Source organism: Phyllobates terribilis, unplaced genomic scaffold (assembly GCF_046119375.1).
Source record: "Phyllobates terribilis strain yellow unplaced genomic scaffold, ASM4611937v1 Scaffold_4__5_contigs__length_816908805, whole genome shotgun sequence".
Taxonomy (NCBI): Eukaryota; Metazoa; Chordata; class Amphibia; order Anura; family Dendrobatidae; genus Phyllobates; species Phyllobates terribilis.
Genome location: NW_027362764.1, coordinates 178,640,049 through 178,656,889, shown reverse-complemented (window position 1 = coordinate 178,656,889; position 16,841 = coordinate 178,640,049). Strand labels below are relative to the sequence as shown.

At 44.8% G+C, this 16,841-nt stretch overlaps 1 protein-coding gene across 1 annotated transcript in view; it reads right to left on the bottom strand.

Moving 5' to 3' along the window:
* Window positions 1-16,841, bottom strand: part of KCNH8 (potassium voltage-gated channel subfamily H member 8) — a 715,304-nt gene that overhangs the window by 268,285 nt on the left and 430,178 nt on the right. The window lies entirely within an intron of this gene.

Here is a 16,841-nt window from a genome sequence, read left to right as displayed (position 1 = left end):
GGTCTGTGCCAGTGCTGTGCAAGTTTTTTTCACAGCATTTGGCTGAATCTAGCAAAGCTAATCCTTTTTGGCCTATTGCAGAGTGTGTTAGTCAGTGGAGTAGCCTATCTGTGTTGCAAGATATAACACCTGTGTATAGAATACCAATTTTTTTACTGCACCTAGTGAAGTAAAATCTTTTGGGCATAGCATCATTCTATTAGTCCATCTATACTGACCTCCATCAGGTTGCAAACTGAATATAATTTTTTTCTGCATCTAGCTCTGAAAAAATATTTGGGCTTCTAGCAGTGTGTGGGACTTGGTCTATTAGTCCATCTATACTGACCTCCATCAGGTTGCAAATTAAAAATAATTTTTTTCTTCATTTAGCTCTGAAAAAATATTTGGGCTTCTAGCAGTGTGTGGGACTTGTTCTATTAGTCCTTCTATACTGACCTCCAGCAGGTTGCAAGCTGAATATAATTTTTTTCTGCATCTAGTTCTGAAAAAATAGTTGGGCTTCTAGCGGTGTGTGGGACTTGGTCTATTAGTCCATCTATACTGACCTCCATCAGGTTGCAAATTAAAAATAATTTTTTTCTGCATCTAGCTCTGAAAAAATATTTGGGCTTCTAGCAGTGTGTGGGACTTGGTCTATTAGTCCATCTATACTGACCTCCATCAGGTTGCAAATTAAAAATAATTTTTTTCTGCATCTAGCTCTGAAAAAATATTTGGGCTTCTAGCAGTGTGTGGGACTTGGTCTATTAGTCCATCTATACTGACCTCCATCAGGTTGCAAATTAAAAATAATTTTTTTCTTCATTTAGCTCTGAAAAAATATTTGGGCTTCTAGCAGTGTGTGGGACTTGTTCTATTAGTCCTTCTATACTGACCTCCAGCAGGTTGCAAATTGAATATAATTTTTTTCTGCATCTAGCTCTGAAAAAATAGTTGGGCTTCTAGCGGTGTGTGGGACTTGGTCTATTAGTCCATCTATACTGACCTCCATCAGGTTGCAAATTAAAAATAATTTTTTTCCGCATCTAGCTCTGAAAAAATATTTGGGCTTCTAGCAGTGTGTGGGACTTGGTCTATTAGTCCATCTATACTGACCTCCATCAGGTTGCAAATTAAAAATAATTTTTATCTGCATCTACAGTACCTCTGAAAAAATATTTGGGCTTCTAGCAGTGTGTGGGACTATTTGTATTAGTCCATCTATACTGACCTCCATCAGGTTGCAAATTCAAAATAATTTTTTTCTGCATCTAACCCAGCCAATAGTTTTGGCCTAATACCACAGTTTGGCCACTCAGCTCTGCTCGGTTACCATCCATTGTTTTTTTGTGCAAACAACTCCAGAGTTGTGAATTAGTTAACCACCAAAATGAGTGGAAAAAGGCCTGCTGCTGGTGGAAAGGGGAATAGGCGTGTTGGGAAGGGGAAAAAAGGTTGTGTCCGTGGGGTAGGTGTTAAAGCAACAGTAACATCTGCAGAAGAAAGACCATCTTCCAGCCAAACTAAAATGTCTACTTCTTTTAGCGGACAATGTGATAAGATCCCTTTCTTACGGCCACGCCAATCGCTACAAATTCCAGATGAGGCACAAAAACAGCAGGTGCTTCAACGGATATCAAGTGCTCCTTTAAGTGGGCTCTCCTCCACATCAACTTCAACATCACAAATACTCCAGTCCTCAAAGGTGTCACCCAAATCGCACTTGCTTCCTCACAGCTCCCAAATCTCCAGCTGCCCGTCTGAGTATGAGGTAGAACAGATGGTTGAGTCTGCAGAGCTGTTTACTCATACTATAGCCTGGGAATCAGAGGTCGACTCCAGCGCTTCTGTGAATCCAGACGAGGAAATGATCTGCACTGATGCCCAGAATCTTTATGAGTCGGATCCAGGACCAGACGCAGAAGGTTCTGACCATAATGTAGACCCTCATTCCCAAACTGTAACTCCTGTTGGTGGAGACAATGAGGAAGACGATGATAAGACTCAAATACCTGATTGGAGCGACAACTTTAGTTTTTTGTCAGGGCAGGAACAGGTTGGCTCTGAGGACGACGGGTGTGATAACGCACAGGGTGATGATGATGAGGTCGGAGATCCCACTTACTGTCAACCCACAGTCAGCCAAGAGATGAGGTCAGCAGAGGAGGTGGAGGAAGATGCTAGTGACGACGAGGTCAGGTTGCGCCTTCCTGGACAGAGACGTAGTACTGGAAGCACGTCAACAACTGCATCCTCAAACACAACTCTGCCTCTCACCACAAGTCGTGGTGGCTCTTCAGGTCGCATGGGTGCTAAGCCTTGCATAGCCTGGGCATTTTTTCAGATCGATAAAGATGACCCAACTCGTGTTATCTGTAACATTTGTCAGCAAAAGCTAAGTAGAGGCCAAAAAATACATAGTTTGAGTACTTCATGCATGAACCGGCACATGGACATGAAGCATAAGTTGCAGTGGGAAGCTCAGTGTGCTACAATGCGGCCTAGCCGGCCGGGCCAATCACCGTCTGCCATATCTTGTGCATCCGCGGCCTCTTCATCCTCTGTGACTGGGGGGACAGCAGTCACACCTGTTTTGGGGCGCAGACCTGCCACCTCTTTACCCGCAACAGCCAGCGTGATTGGCAGGTCATCATTTTCTTTGGAGGTGGTAACACCAGCTGGTGTTGAGCGCTGTCCGACATCGATAGCACCACCTTTGGATCAAGGCAACCTAACATGTCCGCCTGCATCTTCTTCACAGACCGGCAGTTTGCCGGGGACACCCTTATCAACCCCGTCTAAGCACAATAGCCAGCCCTCGGTCCCTCAGATGTGGACAAGTAAAAGACCATTTCCTCCTAGCCATGAGAAAGCTAAGAGGTTGAATTTCACCATCTGCAAGCTCTTGGCTACAGAAATGCTGCCTTTCCGCCTGGTGGACACAGAGGATTTTCGAGACCTTATGTCCGTCGCAGTGCCCCAGTACCAGATGCTCAGTCGGCACTACTTCTCAAAGAAAGGTGTGCCTGCGCTCCACCAGCATGTCGCACACAACATCACCGCTTCTTTGAGAAACTCTGTGTGTGACAGGGTGCATTTCACTACAGACACTTGGACGAGTAGGCATGGACAGGGGCGTTACATGTCGCTGACTGGGCACTGGGTAACTATGGTGACAGCAGGACAAGGGGCTGCTGTCCAAGTCTTGCCGTCCCCACGAGTTGTGCGTCAATCCTCTTTATGTCAAAGTTCCTCCACTGCTTCTGCCTCCTCAACCTCCTCTCGGTCTTCCACCTGCACCCAAAGCCTGTCTGGTCATGCCACAAGCTTTCTAACTGCGCAGAAGGGATCCTGCACACCTCCTTACTATGCTGGCAGTAGGGCTCAACGTCATCAGGCGGTTTTTACATTGAAATGTCTGGGAAATGTGAGTCACACAGCTGAGGAGTTGTGGTCAGCTCTGGAGAACCAATTTCATGAATGGTTGTCTCCACTGGACCTGAAACCAGGGAAGGCCGTGTGCGACAATGCTGCAAACCTGGGTGCGGCCCTTCGCCGGGGCAATGTCACACACGTGCCTTGTATGGCTCACGTGTTGAACCTGGTTGTCCAGCAATTTTTAGCCCACTATCCCAGACTAGATGGCCTTCTGCAGAGGGCACGGTCGCTGTGTGCTCACTTCCGCCGTTCGCATCCCGCAGCTCAGCGACTTACATCTCTACAGAAGTCGTTGGGCCTGCCACTTCACCGGCTAAAATGCGATGTGCCTACCCGGTGGAATTCAACTCTGCACATGTTGCAGCGACTGTGGCAGCACCGACAAGCCCTGGTGCAATACGTTCTGACGTATAGCCTGGGCCAACGAGATTCAGAGGTGGGGCAAATCACGCTGGAGGAGTGGTCTCAGATCAGGGACCTATGCACCCTTCTGCACAGTTTTGAAATGGCGACGAAGATGTTTAGTGCTGACGATGCCATTATCAGCATGACTATTCCGGTGATTTACATGCTGGAGCACATGTTAAACAGAATTCGGAGTCAGGTGGTGGCACAACAGGAGGTGGAGGAAGTAGAGGAGGAGGAGTTGTATGCGGAAGGGCTAACATCTGCAAGGTCCAGACGGTCGGCAGCACCAAGGCGGCAGGCATGTGAGGGTGGGGGAGATGGTTTTACCAGGGCGCATGGTAGCAGCCAAACTAGTGAGGAAGGTGCAGGAGCCCAGGAAGAAGTGGAGGACGAACTGATGGAAGACTCATCAGATGAGGGAGACCTTGATCACATTTCTGTTGTGCGAGGTTGGGGGGAGAGGACAGAGGAAGGAAGCATGATTGTTACCTCGCCACCAACACAACAGGGACTTGGTGCTCCTGGATGCGCAACACACATGAGTGCCTTCTTGCTGCACTACCTGCAACATGACCCTCGAATTGTGAGAATTAGAAATAATCCTGACTACTGGGTTGCCACACTGTTAGATCCCCGGTACAAAAGTAAATTTGCAGAAATTATTCCTGCCATAGAAAGGGATGCACGCATGCAGGAGTATCAGCAGAGACTGTTGCAGAATCTTACATGTGCTTTTCCACAAAATACCAGTGGTGCACGTAGTGAATCTCACAGTTCCAACTTGCCAACCGTGGGACCGTCAAGTGTTCAGCACTCAAACCGTAACAGAACCACAGTATCTGCTGGTAACATCAATTTTGCAGAATCATTTCACCACTTTTTTAGCCCATCCTTTGCAAGGCCACAGGAGACAAGAAGTCTGACACATAGTCAACGCCTAGAGACGATGGTACAGGAGTATCTCCAAGTAAACATTGAAGCCACGACTGTGTCACTGGACCCTTGCTCTTTTTGGGCTTCCAATCTGGATAAATGGCCGGAGCTAGCCACTTACGCCTTGGAGATCTTGTCATGCCCCGCAGCCAGCGTTCTGTCTGAACGTGTGTTCAGCGCTGCTGGTGGTGTGCTGACAGATAAGCGCACGCGGCTCTCCACTGATAATGTAGACAGACTCACGTTCATAAAGATGAACAAATCATGGATCCGAAACGACTTTTCTACCCCTGTGTCATCCTGGGGAGAGTAAAAGCTTGATGATTGGTTAAAATCACCCTACCAACCGTTTTAAGCTTTCAAATTACTAATCATGTTTATCTGTATCTTGACTGGAAAATAATTTGGGCTTTGTAGCAGTGTGCAGCACTGATCCTATTAGGCCATCTATACTAAAGCTTCACCAGATTTAAAATTAAAAATAATTTTTAGCTGCATCTAGCCCGGAAAATAATTTTGGGGCTCCGAGATGCGCAAGGCACATAAGTGCCTTCTTGCTGCACTACCTGCAGCATGACCCTCATATTGTAAGAATTCTAAGTAATCATGACTACTGGGTTGCCACACTCTTAGATCCCCCAAACTTTTCGATCAACCTTTTCATTTTAATAAAGACCAAAAAAATGGTCATTTTTGAAATTATAAGCATTAGCAGGTTGTTAGAAACTGAAATCAAACAGTTTTCAACTCAAAACTTTATTCTAGGTGATGTTACATTTTCACATAGGACCCCTTGTTCGAAAGGAGCTTCTGAACTCTCTCGTCCATTGAATTTGTCAGGTTTTGGATGGTTTCTGCTTCAATTGTTTTGCATGAGGACAGAATACCCTCCCAGAGCTGTTGCTTAGATGTGAACTGCCTCCCGCCATCATTGACACTCCTTTTAATGATGCTCCAAAGGTTCTGAATGGGGTAGAGGTCAGGGGAGCATGGGGGTCACACCATAAGTTTGTCCCCTTTTATGCCCATATCAGCCAGAGATGCAGATGTTTTATGTGCATCATGAGATGGTGCATTATCATGCAGAAAAATGATCTTGCTGTGAAATACACGGTTCTTCTTCTTGAACCATGGCAGGAAGTGCTGTTTGAGAAAATCCACATACATTATGGAGTTCATCTTTAGCGCCTTCAGGGATCCTAAAGGGGCCGACAATCTCTCTCCCCATGATTCCAGCCCAAAACATTACTCCACCTCCTCCTTGTTGGCGCTGTAGCCGTGTTTGCGTGGGGTGTCCATCAACCAGCCATCCTCCACTCCATCCATCTGGACCATCGAGCGCTGCACGGCACTCATCCGTGAACAAAACAGTTTTGAAATCAGTCTTCATGTAATGTTTGGCCCACTGGAGCCGTTTCTGCTTGTGTGAAGTGGATAGAGGAGGTCGAAAGGATGGCGCATGCACAGCTGCAAACCTCTGAAGGACCCTGCATCTTGTTGTTCGGGGGACGTTGGAGGCACAATCAGCTTCAAAAACTTGTCTGCTGCTATGACAAGGCTTTTTTGCCGCTGCTCTTTCAACCTGACGTAATTGCCTGTAGGAAAGAGTCCTCAATTTGCCCTTATCAGCACGCACACGTGTGTACTGTGAATCAGCTACATACTTCTTGATTGCCAAGACACTTCATCCTGATCATCGCACAATGTTGATTGTAGTCATGCCTTGACCTAAACACTCCACAATTTGTTGCTTCTCAGCAGCCGACACATCCTTTTTCTTTCCCATTTTGGCAGAAAATGTAGGCTGCTTAATAATGTGAGAGAGCCTTCTTAAGTAGTCTTGCCTTTCATTGGACACACCTGCCAAACTAATTAGCACAGGTGTCTGCAATTGCTTACAGTGATATAAAGAGCCCTGACACACATCACCATCAATGAGTTTAACTGACAAACAAACAAATTCTTCCCTTATCACTCCTAAACACTTTTTGTATAATAATTTGGAACGCAGTGTACATGTGCTTTTCCACAAAACACCAGTGGTTCACGTAGTGAATCTTACAGTTCTAACTTGCCAACCGTGGTCTGTATGGAGTTTTTCAATAAAGGGCCCAAAATTAAGATAACATAGATGGGAGAGGTCTCTATGAATAGGAATTCCTAAGTATTTGATACCCTGTGAGGGCCAGGCAAAGGGAAAGTTGGACTGGATGGAATCCTATATGGATTTGGGGAGGGAGACATCGAGGGCCTCAGACTTCGCTGCATTGATTTTAAAATTTTACCATGTAACAAAGTGATCTATTTCAGCCATAACAGCAGGGATGGATATATGTGATTGAGTGATATATACTAGGACATCATCAGCAAGTAGAGAGCACTTGTACTCGGTGCCTCCCACCTCAATCCACCTAATATTGGGGTTATGGCGAATTGATGAGAGCAGGTGCTCCGTCACTAGGATGTATAAGAGAGGGGACAGAGGACATCACTGCCTTGTCCCATTGGTGATTGTGAAAGGTGATGAAAATGTTCTGACGCACCCCCTGGGCCTTGGGACACCCGGAGCCGGACCCTTTTTGGTGGATGCTGGTGGTTGTAGTCTTCGTGGCGGCGACCCAGTTCCGTGGCTCAGGGCGGTCAAACCAGTGGCGGAACTATTTATGTGGTTTTCATGTTTAAATGTCCGACTACGCCACCAGTGGATTGCGGTCAGAGTGAACCGCCGCTACAGGGCAGACCACTGAGGCTGGTGTTGTGGGTGCAGCAGAGCGTAGCATAACTCCCCACGGGAGGAGTATAGCCTCAGGGCAGTGTATGCGGGGGATGGGGGTGATGGTGCAGGGCAGCAGCAGTAACGACATGGAGTCAGTGATGCAGTTCAGGGCCTTTACTCACAGTTCTTATTATCCAGACCACGTCTGCAGGTAACGGCTGCCCACGTCGTACTGTGCTCACAAGGTGAGGGGCTCAGACAACTCCCAGATAACTTTGGAGCACTTCACAGGACCCCCTTTGTGTGTCCTTTGTCTGGCCTTTCTTACCAACACTTCTGTCCGGCTGCCTCGGGCCTCCTCTTGGTAAACTTGGCGCCAGTTTCCCTGACCCTATGTGGTGCCTTCCTAGCGGGTGTAGCGAGGGGCTGCGCCACATAAAATGTCAGAGCCTCCGGTTTCTAGCTGAGGGTCGTTTCCTGCCTCCACTAGTTCGGGGACCGGTCTCCCCCTTTGGCCTGACCCCTCCACGCAGGTGGATTCGGGCGTGCGGTGGCGACTCGCCCGTCCGCACCCCTGGGATCCCTTCATTCCTCGTTCCTGGAGCCTTCTCCGCTCCTGTTCCTTCCTTCTCCCTCTTCCAGGCCTGGGCCTCTGTTACTAGGCCCGCCTCCGGAGCAGAGCTCATGCAGAGCCCCTGCTCCCTGCCACTTCTGCTCAGACTTCTCTGCACTGAACTAAGATGGTGCCCACCTTTTATACTCCCTTCTCAATGCACCCAGGAACTGCTTCCTCCCTGCTCCTGCACTACAGGGTTCCCCTTCCTCAGTGTTCCCTCCCCCCACTCCAGCCAGGGACAGGGACTGTCGTGTCCATCTCAGGGGCATATTGGTCGCCCTGCCCCACGGCAATGTGGTGTAATGCATGCAGGTGTCGGGTCCTGATCCACACTCCATCCTTACCTGAGAGTGAGATATCACACCTCTGGGTGAGGTGCAATACGTCTGTAGCAACCGAGCCCTCAGGGTGCTACAGTTCCATTTATCTTCAGCCTAGGTGACGTATTGCGATACAGGGCCGTGATTTTGGCTATAAAAGGGTCCCCTAGACCCCTACCCCAAGCTTTTTAAGAGAATCATATATGGCGTGCCAGGAGACTCTATGGAATGCTTTCTCAGCATCCAACGAGAGTATCTAATTACAAATTTTTAACTGCATCTAGCCCAGGAAATACTTTGTGCCTAGTAGCAGTGTCTGCTAGTGAGCGGATTATCCCGGCTGTTAAGCAAGCTGCACCACCTGTAGTTTAGACACTTAATTTTTTCAAAGGAAATGCTTCGGGACCATGGGATACTTAGTGAAGAGCATCAGGAGGACCCCAAGGCATAGGGGCTGGGACTGGCAGTAGGATGCCTTGCGGTGGACAGCCGAGCTCGATCCTTATAAAAGCTTTTTAACTGCAGCAGCTTTAGTGGACGCTACTGGAGCTGGAATTACCGCGGCTGCTGGCATGAGACTTGCCCTCCAATAGATCCTTGTAAATGGATTTAAAGTGTATTCATTCAAATTAGAGAGACAATTTAAATTAAAAAGCTTAGAGCTGCCTCCACCACAGGGGGGCTCGCTCGACCCACCAGCGGACAGGCACCAGTATTGGGAGAGGGGGGCTGGCCGTCAGGGTTCACCGCGGCTCTGGCACAAACCCGGCGACACGGAGGTGGCACGGGCAGGAGCGGACTGGCCGTGTCGGCTTCTCACTTTTTGGATTTTAGAAGGGCATGACATGCCTATATCTGTGTCTCCCCCTCCTTTTACTCCTCCACCTCTTTTATTTTCGCATGACTATATGTACTTGTCACTTTTCCATGTGTTAGTTATGTCTTCTGAGCAGTTTGTCAGCTTTTGGACACCTTTGAAGGTGTTTTCTATGTGTTTCTATGTGTTTTTGTTTGCCTGCCATTGGTTTTAACGGTGTTCGAAGGTGTTCGACGAACAGTTCGACGAACAGTTCGGCGAACACACGGGTGTTCGACGAACCGAACCGAACTCGAACACTACGGGGGTGGCTCAACACTAATGATGACCTAATGTTATCAAATTTTTTCATAAATTCTGTTTTTTTTTTCACTGTTTAGGCACATCAGGGGCACATCCGCTAAGTATTCAAGCAAATTTTTAATTCAAAAAGTCAAATGGCGCACCTTCCCTTCTGAACTCTGCTGTGCGCCCATGCAATGGTTTTCCCCCACATATGGGGTATCGGCTTACTCAGGAGAGATTTCACAATAAGTTGCATGGTGAAATTTCTCCTGTTACCATTATGAAAATGCAAAACTGGGGGCTGAAAAACATTTTTGTGGGAAAAATGTGAAAATTTTATTTTCATGGCTCCATGTTATAAACTTCTGTGAAGCACCTAGGGGTTCAAGGTGCTCACCACATAACTAGATAAGTTCCCTGAGGGGTCTAGTTTCCAAAATGGTGTTACTTTTGGGGGGTTTCCACTGTTTAGGCACATCAGGGCCTCTCTAAATGCAACATGGTGTCCGCTAATTATTCAAGCAAATTTTACATTCAAAAAGTTAAATGGTGCTCCTTCCCTTCTGAGCCTTGCCGTGCGCCAAAATAGTGTTTTTTCCCCACGTATGGGGTATCTGCGTGCTCAGAGGAAATGGCACAACAAATTTTGGGATCCATTTTTTCCTGTTACCCCTGCAAAATTTAAAAAAATTGGGTCAAAAGTAACATTTTTGCAGAAAAAGTTAAATGTTAATTTTTTTCTTCCCAATTCCAAAAATTCCTGTGAAGCACCTGAATTGTTAATAAACTTCTTTAATGTGGTTTTGAGCACCTTGAGGGGTGCAGTTTTTAGAATGGTGTCACTTTTGGGTATTTTCTGTTATAAAGGCCTCTCAAAGTAACTTCAAATGTGATGTGGTCCCCAAAAAAATGGTTTTGTAAAATTTGTTGTAAAAATGAGAAATCGCTGGTCAACTTTTAGCCCTTATAGCTCCCTAATAAAAAAAATTTTGGTTCCAAAATTGAGCTGATGTAAAGTAGACATGTGGGAAATGTTATTTATTAACTATTTTGTGTGATATATCTCTCTGATTTAAGGGCATAAAAATTAAAATTTTGAAAATTGCAAAATATTCAAAATTTTCACCAAATTTCCGATTTTTTCACGAATAAATGCAAGTGATATTGAATAAATTTTACCACTATCATGAAGTACAATATGTCACGAAAAAACAAAAAAATACAGAGTTATTACCTCATAAAGGGACAGTGGTCAGATTTGTAAAAATTGGCCCGGTCATTAACGTGCAAACCACCCTCGGGGGTAAAGGGGTTAAATTCCACTCGAATACATTCACTGATCTCTACTCACCATATAACACATTTCAATACATTGCAGGAAACATTTTTCCTACACCATTACCACCAGCTTGAAATGTTTACACAAGTCTGGATTGAAGGATTCATTAATTTTACATCTATTTCTGACCCTACAATACATGGAGCATGGAACACTAGAAATCAAGATCAGATCAGTTGACATTACTACAATCCTCATTCTTCCTTTTTGCAGTTCTCAGTTCTCATTCAACTCGTTATCTGAAATTCTGAATTATTTTTTCACCTTTTACAAAACTGCTACACAGCTAAACTTGAGTTTTATGTGTTATATATGAAAAATATCTGCAATGGGCTTAAATCTTTTCATCAAATCTACTGCCACAGTCATGTTTTAATCTTAAGTGTTAAGAAGGCAAAAATTTACAGTGGGTGAAATTCTTGATTAAGTAAATAGTAGCACTCAATACCAGATTGTTAAAAAGATATTTTCTTGTGTTAAACCATTAACACAAGTAGATAGTCTTCCTGATAGCACACCTATCAATAATATAACATGGCAATCAATGCTTGCTGGCTTTCATTTACATGGAGCTATCATTGCCATTAGTTGTGGACAATTTTTCATATAATTGCTCGTTCTCATATAGTTTCATTATTGCTAGGGCTCATCCTCCATTTACAAGATGAGCTACCAAGAATGATGATTTATTTTGTGATGATGATAAATCAATTTAACAAATCTACTTTTTGCACAACCCACAGAAAATACATGGCCACTACTTGCAGTCAAGGTTGCAGCGTCGGCGTCCCTGCCTCCCTGCCACCTCTCCGCTCCATGCCCGACGTCTTCCTCCCGCTCTGCTGGCAGCGCGCGCTGCTTCCCGGCCACTGTGCTTAGGGCGCGCGCACGCTCCCCCTCTCTTAAAGGGGCCGCGCGCGCCGTCCTAAGGAATCCCTGGCCAATGGCTGGAGGACCTCACCATATATAAGGCACCTCCTCCAAAATGGAGGTGCCCGAGCAATGTTGTTGCATAGCCTATCACTCTGCTTCAGCCCTCAGGTCCTGTTACCAGATACCTGCCAGTTACCTGCCAGTTACCTGCCAGATTCCTGCTTGATACCTGCCTGATACTTGTCTATCTACTTGCATTCCTGCGGTCCGACAGTCTGCCTACCAGCCCTGCCAGTCTGTCTATGGATCTGATTGCCCGCTCACCTGGGAGCGCTCATCAGCTACCTGCCTGCTAGCCTTCCTGGAGACTCTGCCATCATGTGCTGTGACCACCTGCCTGTCCAGAGACTCTTACCCGCTCACCTGGGAGCGTCCGCCTGCTACCTGCCTGCTAGCCTACCTGGAGGCTCTGCCGTCACCTGCTGTGACCACCTGCCTGTCCAGAGACTCTTGCCCGCTCACCTGGGAGCATCCACCTGCTACCTGCCTGCTAGCCTATCTGGAGGCTTAGCCGTCACTTGCTGTGACCACCTGCCTGTCCAGAGACTCTTGCCCGCTCACCTGGGAGCGTCCACCTGTTACCCGCCTGCTAGCCTATCTGGAGGCTTAGCAGTCACTTGCCGTGACCACCCGCCTGTCAAGAGACTGTCCCCGTCACTTGCCGTGACCTCCTGCCCTTCTACCCAGAGACTGTCCCCGTCACTTGCCGTGACCTCCTGCCCTTCTACCCAGAGACTGTCCCCGTCACTTGCCGTGACTACCTGCCCGCCTACCCTGGGAGCCACCCGCTTCCTTACAAGGACTGCCCCTTTGTATCGTTACTCTACTCAGAGGTTCCACCTCCCAGACCCATTACAAAGGTAAGCACAAATTAATCCAATCATTGTAAAGCTTCACACAAATTTATTGAACATGCTCCCATAGGATTTGGTAATGCTTGAAAATGTGGGTAGATTTAATCCCTTAGTGACCGAGCTAATTTTGACCTTAATGACCAGGCCAAATTTTAGAAATCTGACCAGTGTCAGTTTATGAGGTAATAACTCTGCAATACTTCAACGTATCTCACTGATTCTGAGATTGTTTTTTCGTGACATATTGTACTTCATGATAGTGGTAGAATTTGTTTGGTATGACTTGGGTTTATTTGTGAAAATATTGCAATTTTGGCAAAAATGTAGAAAAAAATTGTGATTTTCAAACTTTCAATTTTTATATCCTTAAACCAGTCAGTCATACTGTACAAAATAATTCATAAATAACCGTTCCCATATGTCTACTTTACATCTGCATAATTTTTCAAACTTTATTTTATTTTGTTAAGATGTTAGGGAATAAAAGTTTAGCAGCAATCTCTATTTTTTTCAGCAAATTTACAAAATTAGTTTCTTAAGGGACCTATTGAGATTTCAATGGACTTTGAGGGGCCTATATATTGGAAACTCCCCAAAGTGATACCATTTAAAAAAACGCACCCCTCAAATATTTGTAAATACTTCCTGACTGCTGTCAGAATTTTTTTTAACTCTTCAGGTGCTACACAGGTATTAATGCAAATTGGAATGAAAAAAAATAAATGTAACTTTTACCTCTAAAATGTTTTAGCCCCAATTTTTTTCAGTTTTGCAAGAGGTAATACCAAAAATTGGACCCAACAGTTTGTTGCCCACTTTCTCACGAGCACAGTGATACCCGACATGTAGTCAAAAAGTTCTGTTTGAACAAACTACAGGTCTCGGAACGGAAGGAGCAACATTTGAATTTTGGAACACAAACTTGGCTGAAAGAGATTGCGGGTGCTATGTTGTATTTGCGAAGCCCCCTAGGTGCCTAAACAGCAGGACCCCCACAAGTGACCATATTTTGGAAGCTATCCCCCTCAAGGATTTTATTTAGGAGTATACTGAGCATTTTGAATCCACAGGTACTACACAGAACTTGATAACATTAGGTCGTCATTGAATATGTCATAATATCGTCATCATATTTTTTCTAACATTTGAAAAAACCCTAAGCCTAAGCCTAAGCCTAAATCTAACCCTAACCCTATCCTTAACCCTAAGCCTAACAGTAACGGCAAAGAATGAAAGAAATATAAATAATAAAATAAAACAATGTAATCTGACTAAGGGAATGACACAGAGGGGGATGATTAACGGGGTGCACAACGCGGCACAACCTAAGTGCTGTCCTATTTTAATTATTGGGCTTTTGATCATTGTGATAGGGTCTATCACAGTGATCCAAAGTCAGGAACCAACTGGAAAAATTACTGCCGTTTCCGGGGGCCGGCAGATCTCGGTGGGCACAATATAAATGTGCCTGACATTTTGCTTCATGAAGAGGAGGAGGATGGCCAGAGAATGGCAGATCCAGTACCAAGGTACCATGGGGGGGCTTGTGGACACCTTTTCTCTCTCCTCTGACATGTTATATCATGTTAGAGTAGAGAAAAATTATTTTTATACCAGATCTCAATTTTTTTTACATGATCGCTGTTATTCATTGAATAACGGTGATCACGTGTTCGGGGAAAGTAAAAGCCTGCCCTGATCATATTCTCCAGGGTCTCAGCTATCCCTGGCAGCTGAAACCTCAGGGAATTTACAACTCTGGGGGGCGCTATTACCTTATTCCCGATTGCCGTTTTAAAATGGCAATGAAGGAATAAGGTCCCTAAGAGGCCGTCGTTTTTATGCGTATTGGTGGTCATTAAGTGGTTAAAAAAGGGTTTGGCATTTTCCTTAAGCAACACAGTTTAAACACATGGTAACTGGTATTCATTTAAAATTTAGATCTAATTTGTCTTCTTTCCCATCTCGTGGGCATAAGCACTCTTTCCTGCTATGTCTTGTTAAGCCGCGGCCATGAATAAAGAAGTTGACATGAAGTTGGATTGTGAGTGCAGGTGTGTATTTTTTTTTGGCTATGCACTTTTGGATGGATTTGATTCCTACACAACACTGAACAACACAATGTGTTAATGTTTCCCACCCCTGAAAATATACAAATGGTTCAAGAGAATGAATTTGGTTACATTTAACCCCTTTCCGACCTGGTCAGTAATAGTACACACCAGGTCGGGAAGGCCGGTTCAGCGGGGGCTCCGGTGGTGAGCCCGCACTGAACCAGGCATAAGTCAGCTGATTATTACAGCTGACATGTGCCCTCAACAGCTGCGGGTGGAATCGCGATCCACCCACGGCTGTTAACATGTTAAATGCCGCTGTCAATCTCTGACAGCAGCAATTAACTCGTGCTTCCGGGAAGCGCGTCCTAAGCCCTGCCCATCGGTGACCCCGTCACCAATGGGTGGGCATGACAACCCAGGGTCTGCACCAGATGCCTGTAGTTGTCATGACTCAATTGCTATGAGCGCCACATAGTGATCAGCGCTCATAGCAAGTGAGCATTTCTCCTGCATACAAGCAATCTGCTCATGGCTTGTATGCAGTAGAAACAATAAGACAACTCCTGCTTCTAGTCTCCTATGGAGACTATAGAAGCAAGCAGAAAGTGTAAAAAAAAAGTTTTTAAAAATATAAAAAAGAAAAAAAGTATATAAAAGTTTAAATCACCTCCCTTTCGCCCCATTCAAAATAAAATATATATATAAAAAAAAACCACATACACAAATTTGGTATCACCGCGTTCAGAATCGCCTGATCTATCAATATAAAAGAAGAATTAATCCGATCAGTAAACGGCGTAACGATAAAAAAATTCTAAATGCCAGAATAACATTTTTTTGGTCGCCGCAACATTGAAATAAAATGCAATAACGGGCGATCAAAACATCGGATGTACCCCAAAATTGTATCAATAAAAACGTCAGCCCGGCGCACAAAAAATAAGCCCTCACCCAGCACTAGATATCGAAAGATGGAGACGCTACGGGTCTCATAAAATGGCGTCATTTTTTTTTTTTTTTTTAAGCAAACTTTGGATTTCTTTTTCACCACTTAAATAAAAAAGAACCTTTACATGTTTGGAGTCTACGAACTCGTAATGACCTGCAGAATAATGTTGGCAGGTCAGTTTTAGCAATCAGTAAATGTGTTAAAAAAAGGACCCAAAAAGCAACTGTGGAATTGCATTTTTTTTTTGCAGTTTCATCGCACTTGGATTTTTTTTCCCGTTTTCCAGCACACGATATGGTAAAACCAGTGATGGTATTTAAAGGTACAACTGGTCCCACAAAAAATAAGCCCTCACACGGCCATAGTGAACAAAAATTAAAAAAGTTCTGGCTCTGGAAAGAAGGGGAGCAAAAAATGAAAACACAAAAGCAGAAAGACCCAAGGTCGTTAAGGGGTTAATATGCAGCAGTACTGGAGATTATTTCTAATGGGTGGCTTACACGAGCATTCAACGTGAACGAGTGCTATCCAATATTCTATCAGATAGCACTCAGACCTATACTATACTATGGGGCAGTGCAGATCTGCATGTTTTTCTACAGACTAAATCGGTCTGTAGGATAAATCACAGCATACTGCGAGTGGCTTCTTAATTCGGATCACGCGCACCCATTCAAGTCTATGGGTGTGTGTGAAATATCATGTCATCTGAGTGCAGTCCAACATGCGGGGACTCAGACAATGGAGTAGATGGAGAAAATAAGTTGTCTATGTTCTCCGCATCTGTACTCTGATTCTCGCATGCAAGAGAATTGGATCACACTAAGCTGACTCTCGGCGCAAACTTGGATCACAGTTTTAGCCGAGTGTCATTAACATAATCAAGTCAATTCTTTTGCATGAGAGAAGATATGCTCATCTGGCCCCGGCTTTATTCATACTATTCTTTTCAATAGGTGTCATTAAGTTTTTTTTAACAAATCAATCTACGTGTACGGATAGTTTTTCACACCCTGTAGTTTAATAGGATAACATTGTATAATAGTGTAAAATAGCATAAATACTACTGTATATTAAATGAGAAAAACATAAATAGTATTATTGCATTACTATTTCCGTTTTGCCCTAGTTTGAAATATGTTTACCTAAGAATATTCTTAGTTTGCCAATATTGTACATTAAATGTTGTTATGC